This window comes from Lissotriton helveticus, chromosome 3_1 (genome assembly GCF_964261635.1).
Source record: "Lissotriton helveticus chromosome 3_1, aLisHel1.1, whole genome shotgun sequence".
In the NCBI taxonomy this organism is placed as follows: domain Eukaryota; kingdom Metazoa; phylum Chordata; class Amphibia; order Caudata; family Salamandridae; genus Lissotriton; species Lissotriton helveticus.
In genome coordinates this window covers 1,427,418,880-1,427,436,302 of record NC_136061.1, presented here as the reverse complement: position 1 = coordinate 1,427,436,302, position 17,423 = coordinate 1,427,418,880, and the positions used below count along the sequence as shown (strand labels likewise).

At 46.4% G+C, this 17,423-nt stretch overlaps 1 protein-coding gene across 1 annotated transcript in view; it reads left to right on the top strand.

Moving 5' to 3' along the window:
• The window catches only part of PTPN4 (protein tyrosine phosphatase non-receptor type 4), a 1,253,225-nt gene that overhangs the window by 844,049 nt on the left and 391,753 nt on the right, over positions 1-17,423 (top strand). The gene's annotated exons all lie outside the window — the stretch shown is intronic.

Sequence of the window (17,423 nt, the reverse complement as noted above, 5' to 3'; positions counted from 1 at the left end):
CATCACATATACCCCTTGAACACCAAGTGAAAGGACACCACACAAGTTGTTATAAAAATAAAGGATATTTATTAATAACAAGACTACCCTGAACTCTTTGAGTCAGGGAGCTAAGCACAATACAAAACTCTTACGAAAATACTACAAGTTGCACAAATAACGCAAATGCCCGAGGGGCACGAAAAACCATATACTCTAAAAGTGGAATGCGAAATACTAGCAGGTAAGTAACACGATCCAGAGGCTTCAGGACCGCTAGGACTACCTTACTGAACCCTCAGGTTAGGAGCAGGAGGCCTAGGGAACCCGGGTGCAGAATGGGAACTCTTACGCGGGATGCGGGACAAAGTCTATGGATGCTAGTAATTCTAAAGTTACTGTTTCCGGACGAATCCGACTAGGTAGACTAAAAACGAAAAAGGATCTGGACACTAGGATAGTGAACCTGTGCTGGAGCACCGAAATGCTCGTGTTACCTAGCCCAGGGGCTGCGGCTGCATAGGGTTCAAATGTCGTCGGGAATCCTCGTTGTAGAGTATAGAGCCTGAAAGAAGATGTTGCTGGCAGGCGACCAGTGAAGATGTTCGGTGTGATCCAAGGCTGGATCCGTGAAGAAGTCGACCTGAAAGCAGAGGGGACTCAGTTCTCAATCACTAGCCAGTGATTGTGTGGGCACCAGGATGGCACCGGCTGAAGTCACCGCGATCAGATGAGTGGGTGACGCTGGACTCTGCAGCCACACGGGCCAGGAGGCGTTGTCGGCGTCCAGGCTGGAGGTGCGAGCTGTCCCACGATGGTGTCTGCTGTCGGCGATGCTGGATCCAAGATTGGAGCAACAAGCCTTGGCAAAGGCAAGCCCACTCGGTTGAATCAAAAGGGCGTCTGGAGTGGACCAGGAGGGTCCAGGGCACTTCTTGTTGAACAAGGAGCAAGGGCCAGTCCAGAGGACCTAGACCAGCCGTGAAAACGTCGTGGTACGTCGTCAGGAGGGCCACTAGCCGACGGGCAAGCGACCGGACAACGTGGCAAATAGCAAGGCAGCAGAAGGGCCCCACGCAGACCTCGTGGATGCTGGGGGGCTGGACTTCGGTGCTGGAGCTGCTCAGGGTTGGGGCTTCTCAAACCCCAGTGCACCCACTCGAGGATCCCTCGGCAGTCGTGCTGGTTAAGCATCGTGCAGGTCTTGAAGATAGCCGGTCCCACGGGTCTCGTCGCACCCACGAATCTCAGCTGGGCTGATGATGCAGGTAGAGGTCAGAGATGGCAGGGAATCCGGGTCTCGTCAAGCTGGTCAGTCTTGATCCGGAGGATGGACGTGCAGCAAACCGCAAGCGCTTAGATGGTGCCTGCTGGTGCAGGGTGGCTACTCCTTAGCCACAAGGGAGAGTCTTCAGAGAGTGACATGAGTTCCTTTCGTGGAAAGTAGTTCAAGTTTCAAGATTATCCAATTTGGGAAGGGTTCCCGCTCCTACCTTTATTCTAAGAAAAGAGGCTGGCACGCGACTAGGTCCTGCCCATGGGTGGGACCAGGAGGGGGGTGGTTACACCCCTCTCCTTTGTCCGGTTTCTCCCCAGCTCAGGGGCTGGTGTGCCCCTGGAACTGGTTTGAGCCGGCATATGCACAGTGAGCACCGGGGTGCCACTTGCAGTCACCTTCCTCTCAGCCCTGCCTACCTGGGATACACAAAATCCTGTCTGGGATGGTGCTGGCACCGCCCCTGACAGGAAACCCTTTGTTCAGGCCTCCCTCGCTGGAAGGGCTCCCAGCAGCAGGAGGTCAGACTCGTGTCTCAGTGGCAGCATCCATTTTGTGATGCTGAGGCTTGAGTTAACTTTAACCGGGGTTCACAGTTACATACATGTCGTGTCCCTCTAGAAGGGTGGAATGCTAACCCCGTCGCCAGAATTGGCGAGGGGTTAGTATGCCAATTCGTATGACACCTTACTCAACATGTTTTGATAATGCTATGCCAAAGTTAGTATTTGACCGAGAGGTTCATAATGCACTTAAGAGTATATAGTATAGCGTTATCATGGAACAGCTATGAGGACTTGGTTCCGCAAGCTGCAAACGGGCTCAGCTCATGCCAGAGCACCATTTCACATAATTCCAAGCACTCTGCCTTCAGGATTGATAAGGCCTGCCATAGGAGTGACTGATAGGAATATATGTGGAGAAGTGTGGCTCACTGGTTAGATGAGCCAGACCTGGAAGCAGAGGTCAGCCCGGGACCAGGGTTCAATTCCCGGCTCGGCGGGGTCTTGAGTCCTAAATTGTCCATGGACTCGACAATTCTCGCTCCGGTGCCTACTCGATTCACGGGTTCACACTCTGCGACTCTGGGCAATAGCTTGCTTAATCTCCACAACGGCCCCTCGCGGCGGGATGCCTGGCTTTCACCTTGCGGATACCCTGCCGGGGTTATCTCACAGGGGAATACCAGGACGGGTTCCCTAAGCAAGCGCTTAGAAACCGCTTGGTGATTTGCGCTATATAAATTCCTGTACATTTACATTTACATTTACATTTATGTGTCCATTTTAGGGTTAGATATAGGAATACTATATCTAAAGCAAAGGGTGATTACACCACCTTGCCCCAGCTGTCGTGCAGCCAGTTGTGTCAGATTTGGGTGGCCAGCCAGGGGTGGCATAATACATGCTGCAGCCCCTGGTAGGCCCTGGGAACACCAATGTCCTGGATACCTAAGGTATGCTGTACAGGGACTGATAAGGTGGCCCAGTACCAATTGGTAAATGCACCTAAGGTACATGCTTGTCAATTTAGAGAGAGAACAGCTAGGCTGTGGGTCTGATTAGCAGGCCCACAGCCAGGGAAAGTCTTAAACCAGTGAAGCAAAAAGCAAAAATCTGGGGTGGCCATGGGATTGCAGACCCCACTCTCCTACAGTGAGTCGTCCTACTTTCTAGTGCCGAAGAAGGACAGATGCTCTTCGTCCTATTTTAGACCTGCACCCTCTTAACGTTCTCTCCTGAATGAAAAAATCAATATGTTCATACTTTCTCAGGTCTTGTCTCCCTTTGACCCCGGAAACTTGGTCATGCAGGACACCTATTTCCATGTATCCAATCTACTAGCCCATGGGCACAATCTGCGATTTGTGGTGGAACAGGACCATTTTCATTTGGCTGTGCTCCCCTTTGGTCTCATAAGCGTGGGTGTTCACGAACATTACGATGGTGGTCACGGTACACTGTCTGCGATCCCAATCTTCCCTACCTCGATGACTGGCTGTTGAAGGGGAGTTTGAGTTTGAGGTTAAAAGTATTTATAAAAGCGCACTTTCACCAGCGGTTTCATGGCTCTGCAACAGACGAACCCCTAGGGTGGGAATGACAGAGGTTAAGTGAAATGAGAAACAGAAACAACGAGTGGTCTAGTTAAAGGCTTTGGCAAATAGATAGGTCTTGAGCTTTTTTCGGAATTGAGGGTAGAGAGGAGCTTGCCCCAGGCAGTTGTCATGCATCTCCAGATTACAATGATCCTCCTGTCATCATCTTTGGGGTTCACTATCAGCGTGCCATTATCACACCTAACTCCTCCAGAAGCTCCTCTTCATCTGAACCATTCCGGCAGGATCCATTTTCTTTGTATTTTCCTCAGAAAGGAAAGTCAGGGACATTTTGCTTATGATCCCGATCTCACAGTCTCTTTCCTGGATCTCAGTGAGGTCGACTCTGAGGCTACTGGGACTGATGGCCTCCTAAATCCTACTAGTCAGGATCTTTGAATGCTAAAGCGGACACATGCATGTGATCTCTAGCAGATCACAAGTGACTGGTACACCAGAGGTCTTTCCTGAGAATGGCTCAATCTATTTGCCACCGCCTAGAATGTGCAGTGACAGCAGTTCTGTCCTTTGGAGTATCCAAGGCATCTCGCACCATTCCACCTAGTATGGAACTCTGTACTCCTGTATGCCTTCCTGCTGATACCACTTCTGACGAGTTCTGAGGATCAGGACAGACCTACCCAAATCATACTCATGGTCCCAGATGGGCCAGAGAGTATGATATCGAGAGCTCCTGAGCTTGATCCTCTCTCCTCTGCTCATGCTGCCCCTCCAAGCAACAGGGCAGGTTATGCACCAGGGCTTTTGCAATCTCCACCTTTACGCTTGGAGATTGAGCAGCGGGAGCTGAATACCTTTGACCTTCCTCCTGAAGTGGTTGTTGTAATCCTGCAGCCAGGCGTCCCTCGACAAAAACCGTCTACACCTGTCTTTGGGACCGGTTTGTGGATTTGTGCAACAAAGGCCAGATTGGCATTCTTCAGGCCAAGTTATCTAACATTCTGCTTGTTCTGCCTCCCGACTGGCAAGGTCTGGCTTTGGGCACAGTTAAAGGGGTTCCTTTCAGCTCATTCTGCATTTCTATGGTTTCCCGACCAAACCTTGATTGTTTAAATCACTGATTAAGTTGTGTTTTTTTTAAGGTCTGCAACACTTGTTTCTTCCCTCTTCTTTTCTTTTGCCACAGTGGTTCCATAACTTGGTCCTCGCATATTTGATATGCACTCCTTTTATGGCTGATCTCCCTCAAAACATTGTTACTCATCACTGATGTGTGGTAAGTGAGTGAGTAGAGATTCTATCTAACTGCCGATTCCTCACTGACCCTCCCATTCTCCACGTTCTGTAAATTGGTCTCTACCCAATAATAAGTTCACAAGTCTAAGAATTTTCAAACTGATCAAAGTCAATTCACTTTTATCGCTTTATGTCTGGGTTGGAGGACAACCTTGATAGAATCTGACAGTGCACACGAGTATCTCCTGTGTAGGCTTAGCACTTCATTTCCAGGGTGAAAAGGCATCAGTGCAGAGCTGCACATCCCCACCTACTGGAGCACAGATGCACTGCTGAAAAAAGTTTTGGGATCCAGTCTGACACCTGGAGAATATTCAGCAGGTGAGGACTCTGTGGTTAGGCCATCTCTACCAGAAAAGGCGTAGCCGAATGTAAAAAACTTGTTCTCCTCTGCCAGCCTCGACGCATACTCTGTGGACTCTACCTGCCTTCTGGGATGCTTTTTGTATGTATTGTTGGACATGGTTGCTAAAATCTTGCCCGCAGTCAACGATGACCTCAAAACCACGCTTTTCCAAAATATACATAATGTTCAGAACACAGCGAAATGAGTCATACACTTGTGACTGAACATTTCTGATTTCTTGGGTAGGACAGTCAGGACCAGCATTGTGCTTATACTCCTCGTTTGGTTCGCTACACAGGATTCTTGATTGACGCATAACAATCCCTGTTGGACCTGCGATTTGATGGCACACATCTTTTCTGAGACGAGGCAGACTTGGCCTTGGAGCGCTCTAAGGAGAGCAAAGGCAACCCCGCACTCAATTTCCACCAACAATCTGACCTTTTTCGAGGCTTTTGGAAGACTGTTTTAGCAGAGGCCATGTCATATATTGCCTCAGCAACAGCAGACCTTGTAGGTGTTTTGAGACAGAGGTTGGGGATCTGGCCTCCAGCATTCAGGTCTCCAGAGGTAACAAAGCCCCCAGCCCCGCTCCTCTGCATCAAAATGGTTTTAATTTGCCCTCTCCGGCGCACTGTTGCCCAGTATGAGTTTGGCTCACCTTTTACCTCCACAGGTGGCAGTGCATCACATCAGTCCAATGGGTGCTCCACATTGTCCAAAATGGATATGCCCTTCCTTTCCTCTCCATCCCACTGGACATGTCTCCTACACTATAATGTCTCTTGAAGGACCACTTGTCATTCTGCGAGGGGAGGTTCATGCCCTATTGGACAAGAGAGCCATAGGAGTGCTAGCATCAGAAGTCTGCATTGGTTGTTACTCCTGTTACTTCTGGTGCTAAAGGAAAATGGAGGCCTCCGACCTCTGGTCTGTCTTTGACCTCTGAATTTCTCGCACTGGAAGGACTCGTTCAGGATGCTCAAAGAGGCCCACGGTTTGTCTGCAATCGATCAAAGTGACTGGATGGTGATGCTTTATGTGCAAGATGCCTATTTCTATATCCCTGTCCTGAAGTCCCACAAGCATTACCAGTGGTTTAAGGTGGGCCACAAGCACTGTTCTCAGTGCTCCACTTTGGCCTTACTAATGTGCCTCAGGTGTTCGTAAAAGTGATCGTAGTGGTCACTGCCCACCTTCAGAGGTTTAGAATACCAATCTTGACTTCTAGTAGCTGAAGGTATGTCCACCTCAGACAGTTGTAGACCACCTTCAGACAATGGCCAACCTGTTGAAATTGCTATGGTTTTCCATTAGCTTGCCAAAGTCACACCTGACTCTTCAAAGAGGTTCCCCTTCATTTGAGTCATTGTGGATGCAGTGCTTTTCTTTGCCCTCCCTCCGCCTCAGCAAGTACAGGACATTTGGGCTATGATCCTGATGTTTCCATCTTCGGCCTGGGTCTTAGTCGGAACGGCTCTGAGGGTTCTTGGCCTCCTGCACCTGCTTCTGGACCACACCAGGTGGCACATACGAACCATGTAGTGATATCTGAAGTCCCAGTGGGCCCAGTAGCAAGGGAGCCTGTCAGATTCCTTCCAGATGTCAGATGAAACTGCAAAAGATCTGTAATTGTGGGTGCTGGATCTCAATTGGACTGGCAGCAGGCCTGTTCCCCTACCCCACACAGAGCGAATGGTTGTGATGTATAAATCATTGCTTCGTCAGGGAGACCATCTAGGAAAGGTGGATATTGTACTGGTCTCCACATAAACTTGTTAAATCGTCATTAAAAACGTTACCATATGGTATTGCAGCAAACAAGGCAGAGTGGGGTCATGGATCCTGGAGGCCCTGCTCTTCTGGAAATTGTTGAGGCATCTGGGTATTTACCTGGTTGTACCCCACTTGATAGTTTTTAAATGCTAAGGCTAATGAACTCAGCCTACATTGCCTAGCAGATCGCAAATGGCAGCTGCGCTTACAAGTGGCACATGGCATCTTCCACCAATAGGAAGAACCTTGGCTGGATATTTCACCACTGTGAGATCATGCAGTGTTCAAAAGTTTGCGCATTGCAGTCCCCAATGTTTTTCTCGCTAGGAGCTTTTCATTCATATTGGATCTCAGGACTCGTATACACATTCCCCTCTCCACCCTCGTCACTCCCCAAAGTTTTGAAAAACATCAGGAACATCCGGGCATATGTCAACCTAGTGGCTTTAGGCTGGGCGAGACATGTGTACTACACAGAACTTCGGACCATGTGCATCTGTCCTCAAATCTGGCTACCCCTTTGGGAGGGTCTTAACTTGCAGCAGCAGGGCAAGTTCCTGCACCTGTTTCTAAATAGCCTACACCTCCATGCTTGGAGTTGAGCGGCGACATTTGACAGCTTTTGATCGCCCTTCTGAAGTAGTTAGTGTTCTCTTGGCAGCCAGGCATCCCTTGCCTAAAACAATTTATGCTGGGAGAAGTTTGTTGTTTTTTGATATTACAGAAATATCCAACATCTGCAAGCCTAATTGTCTAACATAATGCTTGTTTGTTTATCTGTAGCCCAGCATGGTCTTGCTGTGGCAATAGTTAAAGGGTAAAGGGTATTTATCTGCTTGTGTCAGGCGTTTTATGCTTACACGTTCCGCTATCTTTATTCAAGTCACATCCTGTAACAGTTTTTCTAAAAGGGCTGACCCATATGTTCCCACCAGCACCATTTGTGATGCCTCAATGGGACCTCAATCTGGTTCGTACTTTTCTTATGTGCACTCAAGTGCACTACTGCCATATCGGATTTCTCATTTAAAATACAATGTGCCTCATAATAATGTCAGCACGTCACGATAGTGAATTGCAAGCACTGTCTGTCCAGCAAATGTATACCACCTTGTTTCCGGATAAGTTAGTGCTCAGGATTAAGTCGTCATTTCACCTGAAAGTTGTTACACCTTTCCACATATTACAGTCTATTACCCCTCCGGCTTTCTTTGCCCCACCTCATCCAATTGAAGAGGAAGAGAGACTTCACCCAAAGAGAGCTCTGAGCTTTTAGATTGATCTTACCAAGAACCATCAAGTGGGTGATCAAAGTCTGCAAGGGGCTGGCATTACACAGCTTCCAAAAGGCCCATCATTCTACCACAGCAAATGTTGCTATCACTATATTGGCACATAGTGTGTCAATCTTGGCCATGAAGCACAACTGCCTGGATAGCCAGGCCTAGTAAGAGGGACATTTTGCCTAATCTGTCCTGTATGATGTCCTGGTCTGAGCCATACTACAGACCCACTACTTGGAGAGGTGCTGCTTTCATATCTATTTACAGGTTGAGGAATCTGCAATTAGCAGTATCCATCAAAAGAACGGGTTACATACGTTCTGTAATGTTTTTTTTGGTAGATAGTCTGTCTAACCACAGATTCTTTGCTGGCCCACCCTCATGCCCATTCTGTGGAATGGACTCTTTAATCCATGCTAAGAAGGTAACATCTTAGAGATTTTTACTCTGGCACAATCCGATGGCGTGGACAGATATCAGAATGAAATTGAAAGCAGCACACAGTGATGGTGACTATGGGCCACACCGTCTTATCCGAGGTAGGGCAGATCCAGCGAGGATACGTTGAAAGACATCTACCAATGCACGACGAAATTGCTGGAGTTCTTTTTCCAAATCCAGTCTGGTAACTGTGGGTATTCACAATGTGAAGATTCTGGTGTATCCACAAGAAAGAGCGTTACTGAAGGTAAATAACTTGTTCTTTAAATATGGTTTAAGACTTGATGAGGGATAGACAAGCTGTTTTAGAATGATCTTTCCCAATGTGATACTATAGAAGGTGTCCTTGATTTGTAAAGGTCTATCTTTATTTATTTATTTATTATAAGTTTTGTATAGCGCTAGCTGGAACCAAGGGTATCAGAGCGCTTCACAACAGGTCCAACTATATGCCTTATCGGCGATGGAATAATCAACATCTGGACAACTTAAGGGCATTGCAAATAACATAATCATACAGATCAAAAGGTCTACAAGGGTGAGGGGTACTAAGATCTTCCCCATTCAGATCAGGTGGACTCAAGGAAGAGGGCTTTGAGTAAAGTCTTGAATTTCGGGAAATGGGAGGTCATTCTGATGTGGGGAGGGATGGCGTTCCATATCCTGGGTGCATTGCCCGCAAAGGATTTACTTATAGTTTTGTGTTTCTGCGATTTCAAAGGAATGAGAAGAAGCGTGTTGGAGCTTCTGAGGTTCCTAGACTGGCCAGCCCTTTTGAGTTTCGCGTCCAGGTATTCTGGTTTGCCTGTGTGAAGGGCTTTGTGTGTAAGACGTGCTGTTCGAAAGTTGGCTCGTTCAATAGGGAGCCATTTCAGATCCTTGAGCACGGGAGAAATGTGGTCGAATTTCTTGGTTCCTGTGACCATTCTAGCATTGAGGGTGGTTTTCAAGGGGCCGAGGTGTGATTTGGCTGAGCCGCTCAGTGCTGCGATTCCATAGGCAATTCTGGAAAGCACCAGTGCTTGAGTGGCCTGTTGAAGGTCCTTTAGAGGCAGGTAGGGTTTTATTTTGTATAGAAGTTTCAGATTGAGGAAAGCGCTTTTGGCGGAGCTCGCGATGTGTTTTTTCATGTCTAGTTTGGGGTCTAAGGTGATACCTAGGGACTTAACCGAATCTTTCGGCTTGAGGGTGCCATTGAGGGCGTCGATGGCTTTGAGCCATTCTTCAATTTGTTTTTTTTTTTGGCTCTGTTGGAGATGAGTAGAACTTCAGTTTTTTCTTGATTAAGCTTCAAGTGGTTTTGTGAGAGCCATTGTTGAACGTCTTTTAGCGTGTCATTGAGTTTGAGAATGTCGTCCCTAGAGGTGGTTTCCAGATAGAGCTGCGTGTCATCAGCGTAGAGGTGGAAGGGGATGTTGGAATTCCTGAGTATTGTGTTGAGGGGTTCCATGTAGATATTGAAGAGTTGGGGGGAGAGTACTGACCCTTGTGGGACTCCTCTACTGACGGGTAGGGGGTAGGATTCAAAGTTTTTGATTTTTACTCTTTGCGAGCGATTGTGTAGAAAGGAGGAGAACCAGTTTAGTACCGTCAATTCCAAGCGTGCTCTTTCTTGAAGGACTTTTAGGAGCAGTGTGTGATCAACAATATCAAACGCGGCCGATAGGTCAAGGAGAATGAGAAGGCAGTATTGGTCTGAGTCAAGAGATTTGTGTAGATCGTCTATGATGTTTAGGATGGCAGTTTCAGTGCTGCATCCCTTTCTGAAACCCGATTGGTGGGGGTCAAGGAGCTTGATGTTCTCTAAGTGTTGGGTTAACTGTGGGAGAACCCATTTTCCAGTGCTTTGGATAAGAGAGGATTGTTTGACATAGGTCTGAAGTTGTTCATATCTTCCGTGTCCAACCCTGTTTTTTTTAGTAACGGCGTGACTTGGCCGACCTTGAGGCAGTCTGGGATATTTCCCGAGCTCAGCGAGCTGTTGATGATTTTGCACCAAATTGGGGCTAGGGTGTGTTTCAGGACTTTGGCCAGATTTATAGGAAGCTGATCCAGGGAGTGGGATGATGGTTTGGCGTTGGCGATCAGGGTGACGATCTCTGTTGGTTGAAAAGTCTTCAAAATGGATGCAGTGAGGAATCAAACTCATTTGTTAATCCATTCCAAGTGTTCTGTATGTGTTAATGTTCTGCCTAAGTGCAGTGAAGGGTATTTGTCAATTATTCTGGATAAGGGTTTATAGATCACTTTCTCGTTAGTTTAGTAGCTTTTATTTAGCGTTTTAAGCCTATACATTTTGTTTAAGCCCCAAATGGATTTACATTTAGATCTGGACTTTTTTTTTGCTGTACTCTACCTTTAAAAAGCCTCTTGATTTAATTCAGTTTTCGTGATTGCTATTGGTTCTACAAGGACAATTGGAACGCTGTAAACTTTATGAATGGACTTCGTCACCACGATCATTTCTGATATTTTATATGTATAAAATCATGCCATGTATCAAATATTATTTCCTGCTAAAACTGTTTGAAATAGATTTAAATGAAAAATCTAATTATCTGTATTTTCCTCTGCATTGACAAGGACAACAAAATGCAAGGCAGATTGTAAACAATCTGTGTGTTGTCAAATTGTGTAACGCATCAGGATAAAAAATTAGCTTGCATTAGAGTAAAGAATTTTCAATTCTATTAAGGACACAGAGGCGAGGATTATGCTTCTCTTTATATTTATTGTCACTCACAGCAGCCAATCAAAACGTTATGTATTTAAAATAAACTACACATCCCATGATGCTTTAGTCACATGTCACTTCCTGTATGACCCTATAAGAGCCACCATAACTAGTTCTTGAACCTCTTTCTTTGCTCAAACGATAAGTCCAATAATAATATAGAAGTCCTAACAAACATCCTCCAACATGGAAGAAAACGAGAACCAAACAGGAATGTCTTCTTTAACCAGAAGTACTCCTACTACATCTTCTTCTTTGAGCCCGGAAAGAAGGAGATACAAGAAAACCCGTAACTTCTGCTTAAACAGAAAATCCAATTCATACGGGTCGGTAAGCATTATAATACTGTAATATAACCGGGTGGGATAATCCTTGCCTCCGTGTCCTTAATAGAATTGAAAGTTCTTGGTGCAAATGCTAGCTAATTTTTTATTTTATTACAGGACCGGAGGCTTCGTATTATACTAGTTTTACGCTGATCAAATACAACAGAGGTAGTATCACAAACCGGTTTATAATAAAAGTGTTTAAAGGTAGACTCAGAAGACCAATCAGCAGAATGCATGATATCCTGAATAGTAGAACCTAACATAAATGTTTTAGAGGCCATGGTACCACGAACAGAGTGCGCCCCAACACTTGGGTATCAATACCTGCCTCTTGCATAACAGATTTCAACCATCTGGCTATAGTAGCCGCATTAACAGGTTTATAAGATTTTTACAAAGCAATTAGTAACTGCACCACACTGTCAGGCCGAATAGGCTTGGTACATTCTTCGTAAGCTTTTAGACATTGAACTACACAAAGTTTCGAGTTACCAGGAAAAGCATGATATTCCACACTACGTGGCATTGTTTTAGTCCTGGAAGTGAAATTCAAGTAAACTCATTCAGGAGTAAATACTCTACCTGTAAGGCCTAGTGCTTTCATATCAGAAGAACGACGACATGCAGAGAGACGTAACAACATGGCTAATTTGGATGAGAGTTGTTTCCTTGTTAACATATCGTTAGGTGGTCATGTATTGAATAAGGAAAGAACTTGAGAGACATCCCACAAAGAGGAATATTTCGGCTTGGGAGAATTTGCTACCCTAATACCTTTCAATAGTTTGCATACTACTGGATGCATTCCTACTAGTTTGCCCTCAATCTGGGAATGACCAGCCCAAATGGCCGATCGGAAATTAATAGAATGGTATGCCAGACCCTCAGAAACCTTTTTAGACAAGAAATTTACAACATAGGGTAAATCCGCACCCACGGGATCCACTTGTTCTTCCACGCACCAACAAACCCAACTCTTCCAGGCTGAAGAGTATCTTTTCTTGGTTGAGGGGGCCCAGGCCTGGTTGATAAAAGCTGAAGCTTCTTCCGAAAATCCCAGCATTTGCCAACGTTGCCGGAAAGTCTCCAGGCCATCCGGTATAACTGCTCCGATAGTACCATCGGGTGCATTTCTCCATGAGGGCCCTGGAGCATTGTCGAGGACCACAAAATCATTCTTGGGGAGTCACTGCTCGCCTCCAATAATATTGGGAACCAAGGCTGTGACTTCACAGAGGAGTCACCAGGATCACTTCTGCCTCTTGACGAATTATCTGCATGAATACTCTGGGAATCAGAATGAAGCAGGGAAAAGCATAATTCAGGTTCAGGGACCAATCCTTGGAAAAGCCATCCATCGCCAGAGCCAATGGATCCGGTCTCCAGCTGAAAAATTTGGTCATTTGACGATTCAATCTGGACGCAAACAGGTCGATCTCGCAACTGGCCCATATTGCTTGCAGCCACTTGACTATCTGAGGCTGGAGTTGCCAGTCTCTGTAATTTTTGAGATGCCGGGAATTCCAGTCCGCCACTTTGTTTGACTGTCCAGGAATATACTGGGCTATGACCGAGATCTGCTTACTCTATCAGAAATGCCAGAAGTCCTTCGCTATCTCTACTAGGATTGAGGCCCTCGTGCCTCCCAGCTTGTTGATGTACCGAACTGCTGAGATGTTGTCTATCCGCAAGAGGATGCAACACAAGAGCTGTTTGGGTGACAGAGTCCGTATTGCGAACGACCCCGCTAGAAGTTCTAGACAATTGATATGGAGATCTAGTTTGCGTAGGGACCAACGACCTCCTGTAGAAATATTTCCGCAACGTGACCCCCAGCGGCTGGCATCAGACTCTGACGACCTCCAGCTGGGAGACGAAAATAGCTCTGCCCTTCCACGTGGCCAAGCAACCAATGAATCTCCTCCCGTATCTCTTGGGAAAGAGGGACTAAGTCTGTATAAGAGAGACCCTTCTGAAAATGTTGAATCTTTAACCTCTGAAGGGCTCGATAGTGGAGGGGGGGGCCCAGCAAAATCGCCTGTATGGAGGATGCCAGGAGACCCACGATCCTGCCAATCATTCTCAGAGAGACCATCTGTTTGGATAAAGAGCAAAGCTCCTTTTTGATGTCTTGTAGTTTGGAGCGAGGGAGACTCAACTGGGCCGTCAGAGTTTGACGAAACGCCAGAAGTCTATTGTCTGGGTAAGACAAAAAAATGATTTGGGTTCGTTGATCACGAACCCCAAGTTTTGCAGCGTAGCAATAGTCATGCGTAAATGCTATACCGCCAAAGTTGATCAGTATGTCATCCAGATACACTATCATGCAAACTCACTGTTCTCTGAGGTATGCTATCACTGGTTTCATCACCTTGGTGAAGCACCATGGTGCCTAGGAAAGTCCATCAGTTCCGCCACTGAAATTGAGGGAACCGGCAATGAGGAGGAAAAAATGGGGAATGGACAAATAGGCGTCCTTCAGGTCCAGACGGACCATCCAGTCGTCTTGTTTAAAGAGATCCGCCAATAGATGGATGCCTTCCATCTTGAAGTGCGTGTAATTCATGAATTGATTGAATTCCTTTAAATTCAGTACCAACCTGTCACCTCCCCCTTTCTTCTATACCAAGAAAATATTGCTGCAGAAATCGCTATATGCTATCGCGCATTTCTGCAGCAATTCTTTGAGTTCGGAATCTATAAAATGGCACTCGAGTTGGGAAAAAGAAAGCTGTCTTGGCGGTCTGTCCTGATAAGGGGTCTGATGGAAATCTAACTGGAAACCCTGAATTGTTTGCAATATCCAAGCATCCTGCGAGAGTTGAACCCAATTGTGATAGAAAAATTGAGTACGACCACCCAAGGGTAACAGGAAAATGTCTGGAGCTCTTACCTTTAGATTCAGGGGCTTGGAAACCCCCACGGTAGGCTCCTCTGTTGAAACGCCTCCGGTTGAAGTGCTGTCTTGTGGGGTATGTTACCCCCACGAGTGAAGTCCCACTCACCGCGGCCGACCTTGGGAGAACTGACAGCCAAACGAGCGTCCTCGGCCGGCTCTGTTAAAAAGGCCTGCCTGAAATACCCTCTTGATGCCAGACTTGCCTTGTCGAGGGTCGTGAACGTGCCCACATATTTAGCCACATCTTTGACAAAGCGTTCCCTGAGAGATTGCCATCTGCAAAGGGTCCTGGTTCCGCTGAAGCCAATTCTGTGAGATTGGAATCCATGCGAATAAGGAGCGATTTGCGTCGTTTCGTAGCAATGGCCCAGTTCGCGTTCCCTAATAGGCAAATAGCCATTCGGGTCAACCCTGTCAGGACATGGGGATCCACTGCAGTACTGGACTCTTGTGCCTCCGAAGCCATCTCTAAGATCTTTGCGTGGAGTCCTGTGACATCCAGAAGTTTGTCCTGACAACCTCGCCAGGCGCAATCAGTACCCTCTTTAGGGTCCTTCGCAAGTTTCTTCAGGAAGATTAGTAAACTAGAATCTATGTATGGGGTGTCCGCCACCTGGTCAGGGACATCGGGCCTAGGGCACTCTGAGCTGAGCCTCTTCCGTACCTCCTAATCAAAACTCCTGCAAAGGTTGTCGTGCAGATTAGACGCAACCTCGGGGCAGGTGCCCAGTCAGACAATCTGGGATGAACTATATCAGCTGGGTTGAAGGTGAATGGGGTGGAATTGGTTTTAGAGAGATCCTGCTCTGTTTTTGGACTTCTTGGACCTTTTCTTGGGAGGGGCCTCATCTGAGGAGGTCCCCGTGGTATCAGTGTCCGTGTCCGTGTCTGTGTCTGGACACTTGGACTTACTGTTCGGGTTAGGTAGTGAATAGAGAGCAGTAGAGTGAGGCCAAGACTTAGCTTGGGGTTCAGTAGCCGAGATGTCCTGAGCTGATTCAGCAGGAGAAGGAAAACTATGACGTTTGGCAAATGTTTCCAATTGTTTTGTTATTGGATTCAATGCAGTAGCTAGTGCTTGCTGCACAGTCCCGGAGACTGCTTTCTCAAGGGCCTTGTTTACGGACTCCTGGACGGAGGCATCCAGGGCCTCAATAATATTGTTCTCCAGGGAAGGGGCAGGTTATCATCCTCTTCATAAGTGACCCAATCCTCCATTGTGGGGCAGAACTTGTAAATATATTTAACCATGAAGGTGAGGTCAAGAGGAGTAAGGAGGAGCCCAACCCACAGTACCTAGCTCCTCAGCATCAGCTGTATAGATGTTCTTGCAGCCCACCGGGAGGTAAGGAGAGCCAAAAGAGCAGAAGTAAGTTGAGCTGTGCACACTCCAGGCCCAAAACCTTTTTTGCAGCCAGCCAGGTGTCACAGAAGTTGCTCGGGGAGCGATAGAGGGAATACTGAACTTTCTAGGCTAATTAGGGTAGTTGCGACTTGTGTAGCCCAAATCCTACTAGAAAGTAGCCCAATTGGCCTACGCACTTAGAAACTGGAGAAACCATGTGGGAATAGGCTCTGTGCGCTTGGGCTGATGAGGGGGGCCTCTGCTCTTAATTATTTGCATGTATTCTCGCTGACGACAGCAGCGCAGTACCAAGACACAAAGCGGGAGTCCGATTAGACCTAGCCGAGCGGGACGCAATTGAAAAAGTGCTTTTCCCGCCATAGCGGACTTGTCGAATCTGCTTAAAACGTGCACACTGCTGCTGAAGGCAGCGCAACCCTCCGACTCCAAGCGGGAGTCCAGTACTGGAAGCCTGATCTACTACAGCCCCAAACAAAGTTCCCGGTCACAGTGGGAAATGTATTGCGAGTTAGCTCCTGTACAATGCATATGAAAGCAGGTAAAGCAAGCTGAAAACAAAGCGCGAGTAGCGCAATTAAATTTTTAAACTAGTGGCGCATGCCTGATTAATAGTGCCATTATAAACACATAGAAAATATAACAGTAATGATGAATGCACTTAACTTCCTGCGTGAGCAGAAAAGAAAGAGGCTCAAGTACTAGTTATGGTGGCTCTTATAGGGTCATACAGGAAGTGACATGTGACTACAGCACTATGGGATGTGTAGTTTATTTTGAATACAAAACGTTTTGATTAGCTGCTGTGAGTGGCAATAAATAGAAAGAGAAGCGTAATACGAAGCCTCCGGTCCGGTAATAGAATTGGCTATCAAGTAGCAAAGAAAGGCACTAGAATGCATAAGCTTATTCCATGGGGAGCAGGTTAGCTTCTATTTACATTTTGAGGAGAGTGACGATCTAAAAGACTTAATGAGCTGATATAGTGCTCTCGGATTAGGCTGATTGAGAAAAAATGCACTTAAAGAACAACTTTATTTACCTTCAATAACACTTTAGCTAACAGATAATGTTACAGGAGATTTCTCATAGTTATGAGGATTCAGTTGGCTTTTCTTGTTTATTTAATTCGTTTTTCTGCCATATTTCTTGTCTCTACATTGGTGGGTTTTGAGATCTAAGCAATGACAAGGGAGGTACCGTTATTAGAAGCATATGTCACAGGCTGTCACGTTGCGCAGCTCAGTTCTGGGACTACCATTTCATTCAGTGTCTATTTATTTATTTATGAGATTTATTGAGCGCACGAATACCCTGAGGTGTCTCGGTGCTTGGGTAGAGTGATAACTAGGTAGATGATTATTGATTAAAAAGCCAGGTTTTTAATTGTTTACGGAAGGGTATTAAAGATGTGGTGATTTTTATTTGGTAAGGCAAAGAATTCCAAAGTTTGGCGGTAGTAATTGAGAAAGATCCGTCACTCCAGGTTGCTCTCTTTGTTTTTGGAACCTAAAGAGGTTGGCCGTGGAGGATCGTAGTGCACGTGTTGGTCTGTAGGGACATAAGAATTGTTTCAGAAAAGCAGGTCCTGTAGCGTGGATGGTCTTAAAAGCTATGCATAAGGCTTTGAATTTAATTCTAT